This window comes from Prionailurus viverrinus, chromosome C1 (genome assembly GCF_022837055.1).
Source record: "Prionailurus viverrinus isolate Anna chromosome C1, UM_Priviv_1.0, whole genome shotgun sequence".
Lineage (NCBI taxonomy): Eukaryota > Metazoa > Chordata > Mammalia > Carnivora > Felidae > Prionailurus > Prionailurus viverrinus.
The window spans coordinates 17,634,860-17,658,762 of record NC_062568.1 but is presented as its reverse complement, the minus strand read 5'-3'; the positions used below and the strand labels follow the sequence as shown (position 1 = coordinate 17,658,762).

Below are 23,903 nucleotides of genomic sequence, written 5' to 3'. Positions count from 1 at the left end.
GTTTTGACACTTGTTGATCTGAGGCATAATAACTTAATAATCACTTAACCTTTTGCATCTATAAAATGGGATGGAGGTGCATTTTAATACACATAGCAGGGAAATACATTCTACAATTAAAAATACTAATTATTATTATTGTTTTAACTTTAGATAGTATTTTATTAAATCAAAGTTACTAGCTTGAAATAAATCATCAGTGTATCATTATCATATAATCAGTGAATTTCTGGCATTTTTTCTCTCCCACACACCCACTTCTATCTTTTGGAAATGTAATTAGCCCTTTCCTGTGAGGAAAACATTTTGTGGCTTAGAGAGGTTTGACCTTTTATTCTCTTGCCAATTGAAGTAAAAGCTTCAATTGGAGTGCCTGTCACACTGGCCCTAGTGTTTTCTAAAATAGAGAAACACTTTAAGATTTTTAATCTTGAACATTAATCTATCTACAATATTCATTCCATAATTGATATTTCACTATACTTAATTTATCCATCTATCCTCCCCATCCTTGCATCAATGAATCTTATATTATAATGCATTTAAGTTATAGATACCATCACAGTTACTCACAATATTTCACCATATATGTTATTTGAATAGATTTCAATATTTGTTTTGCACAATTCTTAAGTGTACCATTGGTGACTGACAGTATATACATAAAACAATGAAACCCAAACCTCTTCTATATGATATGAAATGTTATTATCTCAGAAAATTGTTCTCTCATGCCCCTTCCCATTCAATATCCACTTACATCTCTCAGCAGTAATTACTGCCCAGGTATTTTTCAGCCACAGGGTAATTTTTGCCTGATAAGCTGAAGTTTTTACTTTTGATGATGTCTAAACTATTATTTCTCTTCTTTTATGATTAGGGCCTTCTATGATCTATCCTAAAAACCTCTGCTTATTCTAATCCCCAAAGGTATTCTCCTTTGCTTTCTTCTCAAATCTTTATAGTTCTAATCTATAAATCTAGGATTCATCTAAAATTATTTTTTTCAGTATAATGTGAATTTGGCTAAATATATATATATATATATATATATATATATATATATACACATACACACATACATACATATAAATATATATGTGTGTGTGTATATATATATATATATATATATATATATATATATATATATATTGCTGTTTGTTATCTAGTTATTCCAGTACCACATGGCAAAAAAGACTTTTCCCCATTGGTGTTCTTTGGTGCTTTTATACAAAATGAAATAGATATGGGGTTCCTGGGTGCTCACTTGGCTAAGCAGCCAACTTCAGTTCAGGTCATGAAATCACGGTTTGTGAGTTCAAGCCCCACATTGGTCTCTGTGCTGGGGACTCAGAGCCTGGAGCCTGCTTCAGATTCTGTCTCCCTCTCTCTCTCTGCCCCTGCCCTGTTCACTCTCTCTTTCTCTCAAAAATAATAAACATTTAAAAATTGAAATAGCTGTGAAAGTGTGGGCCTATTCCTTATCTCTCTATTTTGTTATGTTGAACTCTTTGTTCATTCTTATGCCAAAAGCATACTGTGTCTTCATTAACCCAGTTTTAGTCAGCCTTGAAGTCAGGTAGGATAAGTACCCCAAAGTTCTTTTCAAAAATTTTTAAACTATTCCAATTTCTTTATATTTCCTTAGAAATTTTAGAATCATCTTGTCTATTTCTACCAAAAAAAAAAGTTTGAGGTAACTGATTGTTATTGTGTTTAATTTATATATTAATTTAGGAATAATTTACATCTTAAGTATACTGTATCTTACAATCCATGAACACAGTATCTCACAATTTATTTATTGTTTAATTTCTGTTTGTAGTTTTCAGTATAGAAGTCGAAACTTATTGTTTTAAGTGTATTCTTAAGAATATTATATACTTTCATGCTTTGATAAACAGAATTGTTTTATTTTTTTTTAAGTGTTTATTTTGAGAGAGAGTGGGGTAGGAGCAGAGAGAGAAGGAGAGAGAGAATCCCAAGCAGGCTCCATGCTGTCAGCATAGAGTCTGATGAGGGTCTCGAACTCATGACCTGTGAGATCATGACCTGAACTGAAAGTAAGAGTCAGATACCCTACACACTGCACCACCCAAGCTCCCCAAACAGAATTGTTTTCTTAATTTCATTTCCCAACCATTTACTGCTACAATAGAAAAATAAAATTAGCTTTTGTACATTTAGCTTATATCCTGTGACATTGTTAATTTCACTCATTAGATGTAATCATTATTTTGTAGAGTTCTTAGGATATTTGACATAAACACTCATGGCATCTAGAAATAGAATTTTCTTCTTTCTTTACAATCTTTATTCCTTTTATTTATTTTTCTTGTTTTATTGTACTTAGCAAGACCTCCAGTAAAATGTTGAATAGAAATTATGTGAATAGGAATTATTTGTTCCCAGTATTAGGTTAAAATATTGAATATTTCACCATGAAATATAATGTTAGTTGTAGTTTTTGTATAGATGCTCTAGTTTGCATCATGAATAGATGTTAAATTTTATCAAATTCTTTTCTATATTTACTGAAATGATCATATGATTTTTCTCATTTAGTCTCTTAATACAGTGAATGATAATAATTGATTTTTAAACGTTAAATCAATTCTGAATTTGTATGTAACAAGCAACAAAAATAACATGATTGTGATGCATCATTCTTTTTATATATTGCAGGATAATATTAATAGTATTTTCAAAGGATATGAGACACAGTTATCTGTAATTTTATGTTCTATAAATTTTATTTATTTGTTTATGTATTTATTTTTGAGAGAGAGTGCATGAGTGGGGTAGGGGTATGGGGAGAGAGAGAGAGAATCTTAAACAGGCTTCACACAATGTAGAGCCTGATGCAGGGCTCGATCTCACAATCCACAACTGTGACATTATGACCTGAGCCAAATTAAGAGTCAGACACTTAACCAAGTCACCCAGGTGCCCCTGTTTATAATTTTGTATTGTGGTTATATTGTCTTTATGAAACCAGCAGGGGACTATTTTCTGCTCCTCTGATGAAAAAGTTTGTATAGGATTATTTCTTCCTTAAATGTTTAATGAAATTCACCACTGAAACCATATAGTCACATAGCTTTCTTTGTGGGAGTATTTTTTTATAATAAATGTATATATATAATAGATGTAGTACTACTCATATATTATACTTAATTTTGTGTCAGTTTTTGTAATTTTGTCGTTAAAGGCATTTGTCTGCTATATCTATGTTGTAGAATTTGTTGACATATTTTGGATCTTCTAATGTACCACATGGTCCCAAGACACTGCTCATTATTTTTAATGTTTTTAGTTATTTGTTATTCAGATTAGACTATTTATATAATCTATTTTCCATCCAATTCCTTCCATCAGTCTTTTCTTAACTTCAGTCATCTCCATTCTGCTACTAATTCTATCTAGTGAAATTTATGTTTCAGATTGTATTTTTTTATTACACAATTTCCATCTGTTTTTTTATATAGTTTCCACTTTTCTAATGAGATTGGACATTTTTATTGTATGTTGGCATATTTTCCTTTATGTCTTTGATCACAATTATTGTAGGTATTTTAGACTCCTTTGCTAGTTCCAACATCTCGGTCATCTTGGGGTTGTAGTCTGTTGATTTTTTTTTTGTCTTAAGAGTGAGTCACATGTTGTTTTTTTTTCTTTGTATGTTGAATTGTTTTGGATTGTATCTTAGGTTTGCTTAATATATGTTGTAGATAGTCTAAATTCTGTTATTTTTTTCTCAACTGTGTTGATTCCTTTTGTATTAGAAGGCATTTTATTTGGATGAATTCAAACTACAAGGTCTATCTCCCCTGAAATTGGCCAGCAATTCAAATGTCACTTCAGTTGTTTTAAGTATAGCTGAGCTACTTGGAGTCTGCCTTCTGCATACTTTATTCAGGGGTCTGCCAGATATTGGTGTGGAATTTTTATATACATGTGCGAATTCTTCCAAATTCTGACTTTCTTCTCAGTTTGCGCACACACACGCCCACACCCACACACACACACACAAACACTTTTTAGTAGATATGATTTTACTTAAATTCCATTATTTATTTTTTATAAGGCTGCATGTTTTAATGTTTTATCCATTCCAATTTTGTAGACTGGGACCCCCCCCTCTTTGGCTAAATTAAGAAAAATACATAACAAATCTTGAGCCCGTCCTTCTTCCCAGTGCTCACTTTTCTTAACCATTTACCTTCCTGTTGGATTTTTTGTTGTTGTTTCACTTTTCAGTACTTTCAAATAATTGTGTGTGTCGTGTGTGTGTGTGTGTGTGTGTGTGTGTGTGTGCATGCGTGTGTTTAGTCTAAATTTGGTTGTTTTGATAGGGGAGATCCCAGAATGTATATTTGGATGTATTTTCTAAGAGCACTTCTGGGTTGTCCAGATGAGTTATCTACATAGAGAGCCAGAGAGTGTGTCTTAAGCAGTTCTCATTTTGACCAAACCTTTCTATGTCAGGAACAATAAGATGATTTTAAAATCCCTTTGTTGAAGAATTATGCCATTTTACCTAGATTATGTAATTTTTAATGTTTTAACACAAAAAAATAAAGTAAATTTATTTTAGCAGAGGATTAAACTATTCTGTTGTGATTCAGTAACTAAATGAATAAATACTTATGATAGAGATTTTGTTCTGATTTGGGGCAATGTTACCTTTTTACAAGAAGCAGATAAAATCTCAGTCCATAACCCCAGGGGTAGAGGAATGTAATTTTGAAAAATTTTCTAAAATCTACTTAGTTTCCATTATAAGCCCCTGCCACCAGGTAGGGAAGTTAATTTTAGTCACTCAGCATCTTCGCCATCCTTTTCCCAGAGGTTATTTTCACATTTTAGGGGGCTTATAGGTACCAATGGAGAGAGAAAATTATTTAGTCCTTGGACTAATGGGAGAATTAAGGTCTATCTTCAAGGGAGTGAGATTGTAAGGTGGATAGGAACTGGAAGTGGAAAGGTAGAGAGTATCAGTTAATAATTTGGAATGCGTCTTACCACACACATTTGGTACCTAATACTTATCATTTTTGCTATTCAAACAAAAGTAATAATCCAAATATTTCACAGAACTTCTTTTTCATTTATATGTTTATTAAATCACATTTTTCTTTTTTCTAACAATTTGAAGATAAAATCAGAGTATAAATATATTTGTACATGTACACTCCAGAGTTTAGCAGATTATATTCTAGTTACTTCATTTATAAGTCATGCCAAATAACTTGTTTTATGAGAGACCTGTATGCATTTTTGACGTAAAAATCAACAACAACAACAAAATGTTAGCAACATAGATGATCTGTCTAACCCAAGACATAATGCTGAATTATGAGACAAACATCTCTGTAAGTAGATTTTTTTGGTTTTCTTCATGTTATTTTCAGTTATTTTCCTTATTTCCAACAACTTTTTATTTTTAACTGGATTTTATTTATTACAGTATCCTATGTACTTTATGCAAGAAAGACTTCTCCAAACTATCCTTACCATGAGAGAATATAATGTGCTAAGAATCTAAATGGGAAGTTCTAGAAATGAGGATAGGTAAATCAAAACTTTTGGAGTCAATCTCTTGAATGAATTTTTATGTTTAAAATGTGCCATATTTGGAATTTTTTTGAATTACCTAGATTTTATAATATAATTGATTTCACCTTAATGTGTACTTAATTTTTTTTAAGTTTCAAGTACTTTGAGAAAGGTAGTCTTTTAGTGTTATTTTAATAATATGATATTCTTGTTTCATTGACCAAGAAAGGATAGCTGCTACAGAACAAAATGAATCTCTTATGGTCCCTATGCTATATATAAACTGGTCATCAAAATTTTTCTTAGGATAGTAAAATTTTGGGGTGCCTGGGTGGCTCAGCTGGTTGACCGTCCAACTTCAGCTCAGGTCATGATCTCACTGCCTGTGAGTTCAAGCCCCGCGTCAGGTCTTTGCTGACAGCTCAGGGCCTGGAGCCTGCTTTGGATTCTGTGTCTCCCTGTCTCTCTGCCCCTCCCCTGCTCATGCTTTGTCTCTCTCTCTCTCTCTCTCTCTCTCTCTTTGTCAAAAATAAATAAACATTAAAACATTTTTTTTAAAAGGATAGTAAAATTTTGAAAGAACCTTGTGAAATTAACCAAATTTTAACAATATATTCTGTTGAACTGGCTATGTTTCTTCTCTTTTCTTTCAGTCTCCTTATTTACTCTTAGCCTCCTCTCTAAAATGGGTGCAAGTTTAACTATTTGATCCTAAGATTTTCTCTGATTCCAAAAGTACTTGTTTATAACAAATAATTAAATAATAACAAACAGTGTTAAGTACAGTTAATAAGTATCAAATAACATAATGTAGTGTTCACTGTGTAAATCTTTCTTTATAGTAATCATTTCTGACCTGCTATTGTGAATCAACAGAGTTTTGATGTTAAATTGTGCTTGTTGATCGAATAGTTCACTGAGGGCACAGGTGCAATGGCCCAACACATGCATAAATTTCACATTTGCATTTAAGCTCCCTGACTCAGCATAATCTCCCTATCTGACCTCTCTAGTGAATTCTTAATTACTTATCATTTGTCATTATCTTCTTTATATTGTTTGCATGGTTTGCAATAAATTCTGCATATCGTGATATATGTGTGAATGTGTGACTATGTAGAAATGAAATCATTTATGTTCCAAGCACTTGATAGAAGCATATGTTTTTATATCAGCCTTGCAATTTCAGAGTACTTTTGCATACATGGGAGATCCTGCTTTATTTTATTGCATTGCTTTGCAAAATAACCTTGGCTGTTATACTTCAAGGTCTCAGGTGTTGAGTCATTAGCAGCTATGAAATAGAGCAGAATTGCATTACAGCTGCACAGCTACAAACTAAGGGTAATCCAAGATCTTTCAGGCTTAGCATCAGCATATGGACAACTCCTCAGTACTTGCCTGGAAAGAGAGTTAATTTGGGAATTTTGAACTAAATTCCCTCAGGATGACTTCTCCAAATGATTTTTAACTTCTGTAATGCAAACAAAAAAGCATGTGAAAATAAGCAGTGTTCAGTTAAAACAGAGAACAACAACACAGACATTTGTGCCAACATCTTGCAAAATTGGTCATTTTATAAAGAATTGTATTTTAACATATTTGATTACTACTTGCATTCACTTGGGGAATATTTACTTCACTGACATCCTGGGTACAATGAAGGTAATAATATTCATAGACCTGAACAATTTATCAGCATTTTTAAGTCTTTACTTAAAAATTAAGTGTAAAGTGGCTTTTATCAGAATTAGAAACAAGAAACTGAGTTGCAAAATATTTAAATTACAGAAGTGTACATGACTGAACTTTTGAAATCACCCCCTAACTTTTCTTTTTGCTTAAGTCTTCTCCCTAACTATCCTCCCACTATATCCCTGAAATCCATGCTCTTAGTAACCAAATGTATTTGGGGGGAAATCAGATCAAGTATTCCATATAAAATCCCAGAATAATTTCTCTTGTATCTGGAATGTATTAAAAATGTCTCCGTGGCCTCTGAGAACTTTCATGAGAGTTTCTACCTCATGGATGTCATCTCAATCCACTCCTTCCTCTACATTTCGGTCACACTGATTTGCACATATCAAATGTATTTCTGCTGTGGTTGCTAATCACTTTGCCTAGAATGCCCTGTCCCTGCCCGTGGATCTTCCAATGATTTTTTCAGAGCAGTGATAGGTTTACAAAAAAAAATGGGAGGAAAGCACAGAGAGTTTGCATATATTCCCTCTTCCTCCACTCTTCTGCCATACCTCCTTCAGTTTCCTCTATTATTAACATCTTGCTTTAGTATGGTATGTTTGTTATAACTGATAAACGGATATTGGTGCATTATTAACTGAAGTCCATAGTTTGCATTAGAGTCCACTCCTTCTGTTGTATGATTTTATGTTTTTTTTTACTTATATATAATGTCATGTTTCTGTCTTAACAGTATACTATAAAATAGATTCATTGCTCTAAAATTGCCCCGTGTTTCACCTATTCATCCTTTCCTGCCTCCTCTCAAGCCTTTGGCAACCACTGATCTTTTTACCATCTCCATAGTTGTGGTTTTAGAGCATCATACAGTTGGAATTGTATAGTATGTGGGCTGTGGAGACCAGCTTCTTTCACTTAGTAGTATGCATTTTAGGTTCTTCCATATCTTTTCATGGCTTAACAGCTCATTTCTTTTTATTCCTGAATAACATTTCCTTCTCTGGATGTACCACAGTTTGTTTCTCCATTCACCTATTAAAGGATATCTTAGCTGCTTCTGTGTTTTGGCAATTATAAATAAAGCTGCTATAAACATCCATATGCAAGATATTGTGTAGACATAAGTTTTCAAATCCTTTGGGTACATACCAAGGAACACAATTGCTAGATCATATGGTAAGAGTATGTTTAGTTTTATAAAGAACTGCTAAAATGTCTTCTAAAGTATATGTACTGTTTGGCATTCCCATCAGCATAGAATGAGAGTTTCTGGTTCACCCACATCTTCACCAGCATTAGCTGTTGTCAACATTGTGAATTTTAACCAGTCCAATAGGTGCATGATAGTATCTCATTGTTTTGTTTGTAACTTCCTGGTGGCATCGATATTGAGCACATTTTCATATGCTTTTTGTCATCTATATATCTTCCTTGGTGGGTCTCTGCAGATCTTTTGCCCATTTCTTAAATTAGGTTCTTTGTGTTCTTACTGTTGATTTTTCAGTTCTTTGTAATGTTTGGATACAAGTCCTTTCTGTAATAGTTTTGCAAGTATTTTCTCTCAGACTGTGATTTATTTTTTTATTCCCTTAAAATTCCATTCACAGAGCAGAGGTTTTTTTTTTTTTCATTTTAATGAAATTCAACCTATCAATTTTTTTCTTACATGGATAGTCTTTTTGGTGTTGTATCTAAAAGTCATCACCAAACTCAAAGTCACCTAGGTTTGCTCCTGTGTTATATTCTAGAATTTCCATTTTTTAACTTTACATTTAAGTTTATGATCTATTTTGAGTTAATTTTTGTGGATATTCTAATGGATTTTTACAACTCCTTCTCCTCATTTGTATTCTCCTTTTAATGTCACTCCCTCAAAGAGGCCTTTTCTGATCACATTAGTTAAAGCAGTCTTTCATAATCAGTTACTGACTAACCTGCTATTTGCCTTTTTCCCTAGCATTATCATTATCTAAAATCATAATTGTCCTTTATTAATTTGCATGTTTACTTTCTCTTTGTGTATAATGTAAGTTCCAAGACTCAGTCCATCTTGTTGAGTACTCTATCCTTAGTAACTAACACAATGTTTGGTACATATTAAGGGTTTGCAAATATTTGGTAAATGAACAGGAAATAACTAAACTCACAAGCACCTCATAAAAATGTTGAAGACCTTGACTGAGTGCCTTTATAATTACAAGGATAGAAAATTTATGGAAATGAAAAAAGAAAGTCCAGAAAAGGAATCAAGATTAGAATAAAAGTATAGCTATTTTGTTTACTCTGCCTGTAACATATATTAAGCCCAGCTGAATCTAGAATATGGTCCACAAGAAGAATATGACTCTTAGGGACATTAAATGATTTGCATGCAAGTGTTTAGAGTTCCTGGTCAAGTTGCAATAGACTATTTTTGGAGAAGATCTATTCAGTCATTTTGAACTGTCAATAGAAGACTCAGATAGATTACTTCTCCTTTCCACAAAATGCATATCAGCTCCTACTAATTTTAGTTGAAGTTCTATTAAGCAAATAATGGAAAAAATGTATTTGTAATATGAGTTCAATTAAATGATAAATTATCTAGTTTTCTCTTATATAGAAAAATAATCATATGACCCAATCTTTTTATAGCTTCTACTGAATCTTAGAAAAAACCAAAACCAAAGAGACTTCAAATCATATCCCTAGCTGCTGATGGGCCATTATGTAAGGATTTCTTGAGTTTTGAAAGCATATGTAGTCATATTTACCTGCAATAGACTAGGATGAGTGCTGGTTTAAACTAGAGTCATTATCATAAAAGTACTAATGTATCTGTTGGGATTGATTAGTCATCTATCATTTGAATCTTTCTCATCATTTTTTATAGTGCATGACCCATAAAAAAGAAAAATCCAAATTATTTTGGTCTTTTCTACTGAGTGATTATTAGTCAGTCAGCATATGTTTATGAAAGAAGTAAGGGAGAAATATTTATCTTTTTATAGTTTAATCAAGCACATTATATTAAACAGTAGTTTTTGGGCAAACTGCTATATAACAAAAATGACTCTAAGCACTGTGGTGGTTACCAAGAAACATATAACAATAGTTCTGCATTCAGGAATCTTACTGTCTTTTTGGAGAAATAAGATTCAGTTACTTAAATATTAAAAGGAAATACCAAAAGTGATTTAAAAAAATACTTGCCACTTTATTTAGCACTTTAAATGGACTAATAGCCTTCATATTTATTAGTTTATTCTCATAGTAATTTTTGAAGATGTCATTACAGTGATTTTTTTTAACTGGGCAAAATAAGGTACAAAGAGAATAAATGACATCTGCCCAAAGTCCTTAAGTTGTAGAGCCAGGACTGAATTCAAAGCCAGATTGTAATCTTTATGAAGGCAGAAATTATATCTATCTATCTATCATCTGTCTATCTATCTATCTATCTATCTATCTTTCTATCTATCATCTATACTAAGCAGTGTGTACATCAGAAACTGGAACAGTGTGGTTGCTAAATAAATATTTGCTGACTAAATATAGAACTTAAGTTTTATACACTAACATCCTGTCCAATTAATTCTGCAACTCCTGGATGTATGATGGACTGTATTGTATCTTAGTTTTATCTATTTTAGTATTAGTGGTTTACCTGTAATGAGTGTTCAGTAATGTTAAATAATAGGCAAAATATTCTACATTCAAGCCATGCATCAGAATAAAAGAGAGAAAAGAGTTTACTAACTGTTTTCAAGGACACTTAATGAACGAAAATATATATACTTGGGTACAATATTACAGTGTGGATAGGAGATGAAAAGAAGGGGAAGGGCAATTCTAGTGGAAAATGATATAGGAACAATCATATAATTCCAAGGCTTAATGTCTTATCTTCCTGAGCCTGGAAAGAAGGAAGACTCATTGGTACTGAAAATAGATAAGTGGCATTTGTATTTATTCTAAAAGTAAACAATGGAGAAATTATGGCTTAATATGAGGAAAGGCAGCAAGAGTTTGAAGAATGTATGTTTGTGTATATTCTTCATTATGTATTATGTGCCATTAGATACACCATTAGCTTCTAGGTTTCTGCACTGATACATGCCATGAGTGCAAGAACAGTATAGAATTTCTTTTCCTATTCTATTCAGCAGTAATTTTATTTTTAAAGCAAGAGAGTGCTACATGTAAATGTTACCAATTTGTTTGAAATTTGTGATCCAACACATTAACTCTACTTATTACTTTCGTGCCTACAATTTGGTAACTTGTCATTAAAATGATAGAACCAATCCTAAATGTTGCATTTAATAATTATTTGCCAGATTTTTAATTTATAGAAAGAAATATGGTGCTGTTACAAATACAACCACTGGGAATTGCGTTTTTAATAAGATATCTTTTGGGAACAATTTGGAAATTTTAAAAATCCACTTTATATTTTGAATTGTAATGATGGACATTTATGTTCCTAGGGTATCCATGCAATACATACAGTAAAATAAACTTGTTTCAGTTTAAACAAATATGGATATCCTAACTAGTTAGCATATCATAATAAAAAGAACTGGATAATATGGTCTTCCTGAAGATTAATGACATTTAAAAAATTTTTAACTTGCTTTATTTTTTATTTTTTTTAATTTACATCCAAATTAGTTAGCATATAGTGCAACGATGATTTCGGGAGTAGATTCCTTAGTGCCCCTTACATTTAGCCCATCCCCCCTCCCACAACCCCTCCAGCAACCCTCAGTTTGTTCTCCATATTTATGAGTCTCTTCTGTTTTGTCCCCCTCCCTGTTTTTATATTATTTTTGCTTCCCTTCCCTTATGTTCATCTGTTTTGTCCCTTAAAGTCCTCATAGGAGTGAAGTCATATGATTTTTTTATAAAGCATCATTACATTAATAATCTTTTTAGAGAAAAAACTAAATTACGCAGTTTGATCCCGCCCTCCAAACACACTAATTAATTTTTTTTGTTTTAGACTATTTCTTTTACTCTTTAGACACGTGCCTGTTCCTTGTATGATTATACTGGCTGGAATTAATGATAATCACCTGTGTGTACACTAATGTGTGTGTTTTGCTTCAATAAATCACATTACTATTTAGTTAGTTAAATGTCTATATTTTCTGTAGAATGCGTTTGTATTTAATGCAGGAAATTTAGTATACATTTGACTTTAAAAACTATTTCAATCTACTCTACACCAAACTACAAATTGTAATGGCATAAGAATTATCGCATGCATTTTATTACCTTAATCTATTTATTGGAGGGGGTAGGGTAGTAAAATACAGGTCATGTAGCTGTTAGAGGACTTTTTTTTAGGTACCTAAAAAGAAACTTTTCATTCAAGAGAAAATAATTGCAACAAAGGGAAAGTCTGTTAGAAAAGTCTACCTCAAGCACTTAAGCTGAAACCAAAAGTCCAAATATTGACCTCTGAATCATGAGTGGATCTCTTATCCTTTATTTGCTTTAAAATTAACATTTGGTAAAGAAGCTTATCCTGAAGTGTTTGTTTAAGGGTCGATGTCACTCCTGATCAAGATCCTGTAATGAATTAGTACAAGAGATAGAATTTGGAAAAGAGAAAAGAAAATGTCTTTTGATTTTCAGGTCCACTATTATCAAATATTTAGTTTTTTTTTTTACCCCGTATTGGTCTCTAAATCCCTATGAGAACTGTCATATTCATTTCAGTATCCCTCAGAGCACCAGGTACAATATCTTGTATGCAAAAATGTACTGAATTGAATAACCTTCCAATGGAGTCTACTGATCTGTATAAATATTCAATTGGCAGATTAGACTTGAAATGATAGTGTTATTGAATGTTGGCTGCCTCTTACAACTGCTCAGTTAATCCATTTGCATAGTCTTTGTTCAAGTGTTTTACAGTTTAGAACTTCATATTGGACCGTAATCCTAACATATTTTAAAAGTAAAAATGAAGCCTTTTTGGGGTATTTTTGATTTTCATAACAAGTGTGATATTAAACCTATTTGTTGATAAAATGGAAGAAGTATCTTGGGATATGAATTTTTTCCTGGATGCCAGTTTGAGCATTCTGTCATTCTCTGCTTACAACATATTATATTTTTTATAAAACCAAATGTCTCAAAATGGTACACATGAGCTTCTGTGTTATAGCTCCTGGCTACATGTTTATCTTTACCTCCAAGCAACCAACCTCTTTCAGCTTATTGTGCTTCAATAATACTAGTTGTCTTTCTGTTCCTAGAAGATCTCAATTCTATGACATCTTAGGACTTTTCATTTGCCTTCAGCAATGAAAGCCTGGAATGTTTATCCTTTGATTAGTCCCATTATCAACTCCATAGTCCTACATGTCTTAGATCAAATATCCTACTATCCAAGAGATGTTTTCTGACCACTTTATCTAAAGTAGATCCCCACCAAAATTTTTACTGTTATAGTACCTTTTTATTTCTGTCATAGGACTTATAACAATGATGATCATAGTCATTGGCTATCTTCTCTAACAAGTGTAAATTCCATGAGTACAGGAACCTTTTTCAAACTTTTTACCCTGATATAACTTTTTATCTGCTATATCAATGGTACAGAACACAGTACCTTATAGACAGTAAGAATGTAAATAAATAAGCAAATATTTGCTGTAGAAGTATAGCATTTTAATATAAGAAAAAACTTTATTTGAAAAGTGAAGCATAATTCTGCATTTTTGTTTGTTTAAAACCAATTACTAGTTAGTATTTCACATTGTGAGCCAGCCAAACTATTATTATTTGAACAATTGACACTCTGAGATATATGAAGTTAGGAAATTTTCCAAAGCTAATGATAGGGATGAAAAATAGATCTGTGTATTTTGTTTTTATTCGTGGAAAAAATAACTAAATTTGTTTTTATAATTTTTAATTATAGATAGGTACCTTGTGATATGAAGTATTTCAAGTTATATATCTATATTGATTTTAATAATTAGTTTGAGCAAAAGTTCATAAATTTGGAAGTTTGTTGGAAAGTTGTTGCTTTATAGAGTTGAAAGAAAATGATTACTTCAAACAATATATTGAAACCTTATTAAAATAAGTCCTAGGAGACTGAAAAAAATGAGAAATAACAGCAGGATTTTGTTTTATATGAATTTCATTGAGCTTAACAAGCCTAAAGGTTGAACTTTGAAGAGTTTTCACCATGTATGTGATTCTCAGAGTATCTATCCCACTTCAAAGAAACTCAGTGAGAATAATTTCATAGAAAATAAGGAAATTTGTGATCTTAATACACAATGCTATACTACTGACAGTATTTCATAGACATGCTGGTTATTTCTTGCTTTTCTTTGAAAATTTTATATCATACTGTATCATTTCTGTCTGTATATATTTTTAAGTTATAACCCATGCTTGCCAATTTGCCTTTCTTAATGTGGACAGGGCATGTAACTGTCAGTCTTCTTTTGCTTAAGATAGAGAGATTGTGGGGAACCTGTATGGCTCAGTTCGTTAAGCATCTGCCTGGATTTCAGCTCAGATCATAAATTCACAGTTTTCTATTGGTGCAGAACCTACTTGGGACTTTCTCTCCCTTCTCCCCCTCACCACCAGCCACACACATGCTCCCTTTTTTTCTCTTTCTCTCAAAATAAATTTTAAAGAAAAGATAGATTGCATCAGTAAAATCAGCTACTGTGATACTGATACAGTTTTTCTAGATGTAATGAAAATATAAAATTATCTAAATAACTTACAGAACTTGGTATTTTCCTAAGAAGCACCATCTTTGGGTGAAGCTTATTCTTTGATAAATACATTGAGGAACCAAAAAGAGGCAAAGATGAAAATTTTCAACTTTCAATTATTTTCTACGAAGTTCATACTTTATTTGAGGTTTTGCTAAAATTCATACATACAAATCCCATTTTTAAAATAAAATAATTTATTTTAATTTGTTTGAATGTTTCTGTTTTAACCTAGAATTTAAGTTTGAAACAGTGTCATTTCAAACTTCAGGAAACAAAATTTATCAACTAGTGAGAAAATGCTACATTTTGACCCAAGTGTGGAACCGTGATTATGAGAATTATTGTGAGCAATTCATTCAAACACTACTTTTCTGTATCATATTTTATGCACTTTTGCATAGTTCTTGTTTTGAGAGTTGTATTTGACTTACCTTTCCAACTAAGATAGAGAAACAGTGATTGAATTTATGCTCCTGCCTGAAATAATAACAATAACAACACCAACAATACACAGACAAAATGTATGGCACAAACATTTTCAAGACACTGGACATTGAGCAATGAAGTACAGTGATCCCAGAGAAATAATAAAAAAAGTGATCCCTACATTTGCATTAATTTATTACCTTGTGCAAGTTTTTAGTTCACAACTCAAAGAAGAAGAGCCTAGATGGAACTTGGTGAATTCTGTAAGGTCAGGATATGGAAGTGAATTTAGGAATATCAAGGCTTTCAGAATTCACAGAATAGAGTTCTGAAGAGGAGATAGATATATATACAGAGAACCCCAGAAATTTGCACAGGGTAAGCATTCATCAAAGAATTGGGAAAGCAGTTCATGTGAGGAAACAATATGAGGCAAAGGAGTCGTCTGAGAAAATTTAAGTGTTGCCAATATGCACACAGAGTTAATAACACCTGTGTCTACCAGTCATACTGGAAAATCTCAAAATCCATGGAGCATTAAGTAGGGCATTTAGGAGGATTTGCTTCAGTGGTAAGGAATAATTAGAACTAGACTAAATGCTGCTCTGATTCAGATTAATAAATATTAAAATCAAGAACCAAAAAGATTAAATTATTTCCAAGTAGCTTAATTACATCCCAGAGCAAAGCTTAAGAATATTTACAAGAATATTTTAATGTCTAACACTTAAGAAGGTAATATTCACAATGTCTAGCTTTCTTATCAAAGATAACCAGACATAAAAAGAAGCACAAAAGCATACCTACTATTAGGAGGGAAAAAAAATCAACTGAAACCAACATAGAACTGACACAGATGTTAGAAGCAGCAGAGATTTAAAAACCTATTGTGAGGGGTGCCTGGGTGGCTCAGCTGGTTGAGCATATGACTTTGGCTCAAGTCATGATCTTATGGCTCATGAGTTCGAGCCCTGGATTGGGCTCTGTGCTGAGAGCTCAGAGCCTGGAGGCTTCTTCAGATTCTGTGTCTTCGTCTCTCTCTGCCCCTCCTGCAGCCCCTCCCCCTTTTTCAAAAGTATATAAACATTAATGAAATTAAAAACTTATTGTGCAACCATATGTTCAAAATGTTAGGCAGATACACAGAAGCTTTACGAGAGACCCAAATCAAAATGCTAGATATAAAAACTATAATTTCTAACGTGAAAAATCAACTGGATGGGATTAATGAAAATTTATATATGGCAAAAGAAAAGTATATTGAAACCAAAGACATAGCAATAGAATTGTCCCAAATGACACACAAACAGAAAAGAGAATTTGTTGACCAAGGCATCATTGAGATCTGAGACAACTTTCAAGTAGTATAATGTACATGTATTTGGAGTCCCTAAAAGAAATGTAGGGAAAGCAAAACATATTTGAAGAAATAATGTCCAAAAATTTTCAAAATATGATGACCAACAAATCAGTGTACTCCAAACACAAAACTACACCAGTGCATATCATATCAAAGTGTTCCTGATAAAGAGAACATTTTAAACCAGAAAAAAACCCATATTATGTAAAGGGGAACACAATTAAGGATTATAGAAAGCTTATTGTCAGAAATGGTGTGAGGAGACACTGGAGAAACATCTTTAGAGTGTTAAAAAATATCCTCAAAATTGAAAGCAAAATAATTACTTTTTCCATTATACATAATGGAAATGATAGAAGATAGGATATATATATATACATAAAAAGAAAGAAATAGCACCAGTAATGGCAACTATAAAGTAAATATGTAAGATTTTTTTCTTGGTATTCCATTTTAGGACCAAATGGACAAAGTAAAACAGTGTATCGTGGGATACAGAACATGCATATGAAGAAAATGTGTGACAATAATAATGTAAAGGCCAAGAGAATTATAAGGTTTTTATACTATATGTGTAAGTGTTAAATCCTAAAGCATCCCCAAAACAACAAACAGTTTTAGAATAAGCCAGCAAAGGAAATAAAATATAAACATAACAGATATTTAATTAATTTAAAAGAAGGAAGAAAAAAATGACAAGGGGAATGAAAAGCAGATAGTAAGATAGAAAGCAAATAAGTTTGTAGACTTAAGCCTGACATATCAATAATCACATTAAACACAAATGGTCTCAATACAATTAAAAATCAGTGATTATAGATCCTTTTGTAGTTCATAAGCGTGATGATTGGGTGTTCATGCTGTTGTGTGATATGTGGCACCCTTATATCTTGTTACTATGTCAGCACATTATCCATCTGACATGGAAAAAAAAAAATCAGTGATTATAAGATTGAATTTAAAAAAGGCCAAAACTAGGGGCGCCTGGGTAGCCCAGTCAGTTGAGCGTCTGACTTCAGCTCAGGTCATGATCTCACTGTCTGTGAGTTCGAGCCCCGTGTCAGGCTCTGTGCTGACAGCTCAGAGCCTGGAGCCTGCTTCGGATTCTGTGTGTGTGTGTGTGTGTGTGTGTGTGTGTGTGTCTCTCTCTCAGCCCCTCCCCCACTCATGCTCTCGCTCTCTCTTTCTCTGTCAAAAATAAATAAGCATTAAAAAAATAAAAGAAAAAAATAAAAAATAAAAAAAGACGAAACTATATTCTATATATAAGAAAACTTAGAGATGCAAATAATTAAAAGTAAATAGTTGCAAAAGGATAAACCATGCTAACACTAATCAAAAGAATGCTGGTAACATTAATGTCAGACAAAGTAGCTTTCAAAATATAGCATCATGTCATTTTATAATAATGTTAACAAATAAAGTCTGTTAATAAGTAATTTTTAAAAAACATTATAATCCTAAATGTTTTTAAACTGAATCATATAGCTTCAAAATACATGGTGCAAAAGCTGATAAATATAAATCCACAATTATATTTGGAAAGATAAATATGCTTTTCTGAATAACTAACAGAACCAGAATTGCCAGATAGAAACACAATACATAGGAGACCTGAACGGTATCAACCAACTTGACCCAACTGATCTTTACAGAATACTCAAACTCTAAACAGCATAATCCATATTCATTTCAAGTATAGACGAAGCATGTACTAAGATAGATCACATCTTGGGCAACAAAAATAAGTTTCAATGATTTTATTTATTCTATTTTAATTTACCTTATTTTATTTGAAAGAGAGAGTGTGTGTGTGTGTGTGTGTGTGTGCATGAGCAGAGGAGGGGCAGAGAGAAAGGGAGAGAGAATCCCAAGGAGGCCCCACACCCAGCACAGAGCCTAAAGTAGGACTCCATCTCATCACCACGAGTTCATGACCTGAGATGAAATCTATAGTCAGATGCTCAACCAGCGGAGCCACCCTGGCTCTCCAAATCTCAATGATTTTTAAATGATTCAAGTCATACAAAGTATTTCACTGACTGAAATAGAATTAAATTATAACTCATTCAGTTCCCAAATATTTGGAAGGCAAATAATCCATGGTTCAAGGAATCCAAAAGGGAAATAATAAAGTACTTTGAAATGAATGACAGTGAAAAACAAACATATCAAAAGCTATCAGATGCCACTAAAGCAGACTTTGAGAAGAATTTATAGCACAAAATGATATTACAAAAGACAAAAATGGCTCAAATTAACAACCCCAGCTTTCACTTTAAGAATCCAGAAGACATGAGAATTAAACTTAAAATGAATAGAAGAAAGGATATAAGGCTAGGTGGAGTTAAGGTGATGGAATAGTAGGACTTTATGTTTGCCTCATCATTTGAATACAGCTAGATAATTATCAAATCATTCTGAACAAGCAGGAAATCTGAGGACTGAGAGGACAAATTGCACAACTAGAGGGAGAAAAGGGGCCACATCATGGAATGTAGGAGGTACAGAGACATGATTTGGGGGAGGAAATAATCACAGGTGCTATGGAGAGGAGGGAGCCCTGATCACAGAAAGGAGAGAGAGGGGAGAGAGGGAAAGCAGCATGCAGGAGATTGCGTAAGAAAAACACTTTGCCAAAACCATTGACTGGAAAACAAGACGGGATGATTATTGCATTTTTACAAGCTGCAGAGCTGGAAGTTTGAAGTTTTTGAAGTTAGCACCATTGCCAGGGTCAAGCCTGGCAGGCTCATTCGTGCTCCCATGGAGGAGGGCAGAGGCCTGGGAGAGGATAGCATACTCTGAGGATTCCCTGAGTCGCACTAGGAGAGAAGTTCCCCTTCTTGGAGTGCATTTGGGAGAGGTGACATTGCCTCTTGGGGACAAAAGAGTCAGCAGGCCCCAGTGAGCTCCCACATTCATAAACATAGAAGTAGAGACAGCTGCTGAGGACAGATAACCTGGACACCAGCTTTTTGCTATGCTTTACCATAAAATCCAAGCCCCTGTGCAGTTGTGTAACTGCTTTTCTTGGACAAACTGGCACCAGACACAGTGTGGCAAGACCCTCCATAGAGGATAAGTGTGGGTCCCCATCATGCCAGGTCCCTGAAATTTGGTTTTGAAACCCAGCCATGCACCTGAGATAAAACACAGGATTACTGAACTTCCAGGAGGAGAGACAGCTTGGACACTGATAGGGTGAGAACAGAGATCTGATGTAAGCCTAGGGCACAAGAAGAGAGGTTATTCACTCTTCTATGAGTGCTTCCTGAATAATGGCAGGCATGAACTCCTATCTCTGGGGACCAGAGCAGGCCATCACAATATTTCACCCCTCCCATCAGCAAGGACACACTTAAGTGATCCACATAGCACACACAGTGTAGGTTTGAGCCTCTTACACCAAGCCCCATCCCCATGCACTCTGCAGGTGCCTTTTTTAATTGGGATGTGTGATTGGAGCCAGACAAGAGCAGGCACCTCCCCCAAAGACCAGTACAAACCCTTGCATACACCAGGTCTGCTGATCATAGAATGCTCTAGTGGAAATAGGGCCAGGCACAGGCTTTCCTAACACACAAAGACAGAGACCTGGATAAAATGCCAAGACAGAGGAATTAAAGAACAAGAAGAGGTTACAGCCAGGGAGCAAATCAAAACAGGTATAAGTAATATGTTTGAACCAGAATTTAAAACAATAATTATAAGGATACTAGCTGGGCTTGTGAAAGGCATAGAAGATGCCAGGAAGTCCCTCACCACAGAGACAAAGGACCTAAAAACTAGTCAGCTCAAAATAAAAAAAAAATACTTTAACCAAGATGCAAAAACAACTGAATGTAATGACTACATGGATGGGAGAAGCAGAATGAATAAGTAATATAGAAGATAAAATTATGGAAAATAATGAAGTTAAAAAGAAGAGGGAAAGAAAAATATTGGATGACTAATGTAGACTTAGAGAACTCAGCAACTCCATAAAGCATAATAACATTTGTATCATAGGAATCCCAGAGGAAAAAGAGAGGGAAAAGGGGGCAGACTGTTTGTTTGAATAAATTAAAGCTGAAAATTTTCCTAATCTGGGAAGGAAACAGATATCCAAATCCAGGAGGCACAAAGAACTCCCCTCAAAATTGATCAACAAAAGTTGGCCTACATCAAAACATATCATTGCAAAATACAGAGATAAGGAAAAAATCCTGAAAGAAGCAAAGGAAAGAATCTCTAAACTGCAAGGGAAGACAAATCGCATTACAGAACATCTCTCCACAGAAACCTGGCAGGCCAGAAGGGAGTGGCATGATTATTCAATGTGCTAAGTGGGAAAAATATACAGCCAAAAATACCTTATCCAACAAGGTTGTCATTCAGAATAGAAGGAGAGATAAACAGTTTCCTAGACAAACAAAAAGTAGAGCTTGTGACACCTAAACCAGCCCTGTATGAATATTAAAGGAGATTATTTGAGTGGGAAAGAAAAACCAAAAGCAACAAAGACAAGTAAGGAACAGAGAAAATCTCCAGAAGCACTGACTTTTTATAGGTAATACAATGGGACTAAATTCATATCTGTCAATAATAACTCTGAATGTGAATGGACTAAATTCTCCAATTAAAAGACATAGGACATCAGAATGGATAAAAAAAAAAATACCCATCTATATGCTGCCTAGAAGAGACTCATTTTAGACCTAGAGACACCTGAAGATTGAAAGTGAGGTGATGGAGAACCATCTATCATGCTATAGACATCAAAAGAAAGCTGGAGTAGCCATACTTATATCAGACAAACTAGATTTTAAACCAAAGACTTTAACAAGAGATAAAAAAAAAAGGGTACTATATCATAATAAAGGGATCTATCCAACAAGAAGATCTAACAATTTTAAATATTTATGCCCTAACTTGGAAATACCCAAATATATAAATCAAGTAATAACAAACATAAAGAAACTCATTGATAACAATATAATACTAGTAGGAGACCTTGACACCTCATTTACAACAATGGACAGATCATCTAAGCAGAAAACCAAAAGGTAACAACGGTTTTGAATGACACACTGGATCAGATTACCTAACAAATGTATTCAGAATGTTTCATCCTAAAGCAGCAGAATACACATTCTTTTTGAGTGCACATGGGGCATTCTCCAAAATAGATCATGTACTGGATCACACATGAGGCCTCAACAAATACAAAAAGATTGAGATCATACCATGTATATTTTCAACAATTCTATGAGACTTGAAGTCAACCACAAGAAAAATTTTGAAAAGACCAAAAATACATGGAGGTCAAAGAGCATTCTACTAAAGAATGAATGGGTTAACCAGGAAAATAAAGAAGAAATAAAAAAAAATACATGGAAGCAAATGAAAATTAAAACACTACAGTCCAGAACCTTTGGGGTGCAGCAAGGAAGATATGTATAGCAATACTGTCTTACCTCAAGAAGCAAGAAGGCTCTCAAATACACAACCTAACTTATACTTAAAGGAGCTAGAAAAGGAACAGCAAATAAAGCCTAAACCTAGGAGAAGAAGGGAAATAATAAAAATTAGAACAGAAATAAATGACATACAAACAAACAAACAAAACCCAGTAAGGCAGATCAATGAAACTAAGAGCTGGTTCTCTGAAAGAATTAATAAAATTGATGATCCCCTAGTCAGAGAAAGGACCCAAATAAAAAACATCATGAATGAAGAGGAGAGATCACAACCCACACCACAGAAATACAATCTTGAGAGAATATTATGAAAATTGTATGGCAACAAATTGGGTAATCTGGAATAAATGGATAAATTCCTAGAAACATACAAACTACCAAAACTGAAACAGGAAGAAATAGAAAATCTGAACAGACCCATAACCAACAAAGAAATTGAATCAATAATCAAAATTCTCCCAACAGATAAAAATCCAGGGCCAGATGGCTTCCCAGGGGAATTCTACCAGACGTTTAAAGAAGAGTTAATATCTATGCTTTGCAAACTGTTCCAAAAATATAGAAATGGAAGGTAAACTTCCAAACTTATTCTATGAGTCTAGCATTACCTTGATTCCAAAACCAGACAAAGAACCCAGTAAAAAGGAGATTTACAAGTCAATACCCCTGATGAACATAGATGCAAAAATTCTCAACAAGATACTAGCAAATTAAATCCAACAGTACATTAAAAGAATCACTCACCATGATCAATTAGGATTTATTCATGGGCTGATGAGGTGGTTCAATATTCTCAAATCAATCAATGTGATACGTTACATTAATAAAAGAAAGGATAAGAACCATATGATTCCTCAATAGATGCCGAAAACACATGTGACAAAACACGGCATCCATTTGTTGTTGAGGGATAAATACCTTCAACAAAGTAGGGATAGAGTAAATATACCTCAACATCACAAAGTCCATATACAAAAGACCCACAGCTAATATCTTGAACGAGGGAAAACTGAGAACGTTTCCACTACAGTGAGGAACAAGACAGGGATGTCCACTCTCACTATTGCTATTTAACATGGTACTGGACGTCCTAGCCTCAAAAATCAGACAAAGAAATAAAAAGCATCCAAATCAGGAAGGAAGAAGTTAAACTTTCACTATTTGCAGATAACATGATACTCTGTATAAAATCCAAAAGACTCCACCAAAAAATTGCTAGAACTGATACATAAATTCAGTAAAGTTGCAGGCTATAAAATCAATGTACAGAAATCCATTGCCTGTCTATACACCAATAATAAAAGAGCAGAAAGAGAAATCAAGGAACTGATTCTATTTACAACTGTACCAAAAACCATAAGATACCCAGGAATAAACCTAACCAGGAGAAAAAAGAACTATAGAATACTTATAAAAGAAATTGAAGGTGTCACAAAGAAATGGAAGAAACATTCCAAGCTCATGGATTGGAAAAATAAATATTGTTAAAATATGTATACTACCCAAAGCAATCTATACATTTAATGTAATCTCTATCAAAATACCACCAGCATTTTTAAGAGCTATAGAAAATAATTCTAAATTTTTATGGTACCACAAAAGACCCCAAATAGCCAAAGCAATACTGAGACACCAAACCAAAGCTGGAGGCAT

The 23,903-nt window shown here is 33.4% G+C and overlaps 1 protein-coding gene and 1 non-coding gene across 3 annotated transcripts in view; both read left to right on the top strand.

The window, feature by feature from the left end:
* Positions 1–23,903, top strand: part of SPAG16 (sperm associated antigen 16) — a 1,004,778-nt gene that overhangs the window by 851,837 nt on the left and 129,038 nt on the right. The window lies entirely within an intron of this gene.
* On the top strand, positions 17,608–17,711 carry LOC125174302 (small nucleolar RNA U13). Its single transcript, XR_007155414.1, has one exon. It is a non-coding gene; the product is annotated as a small nucleolar RNA U13 (small nucleolar RNA).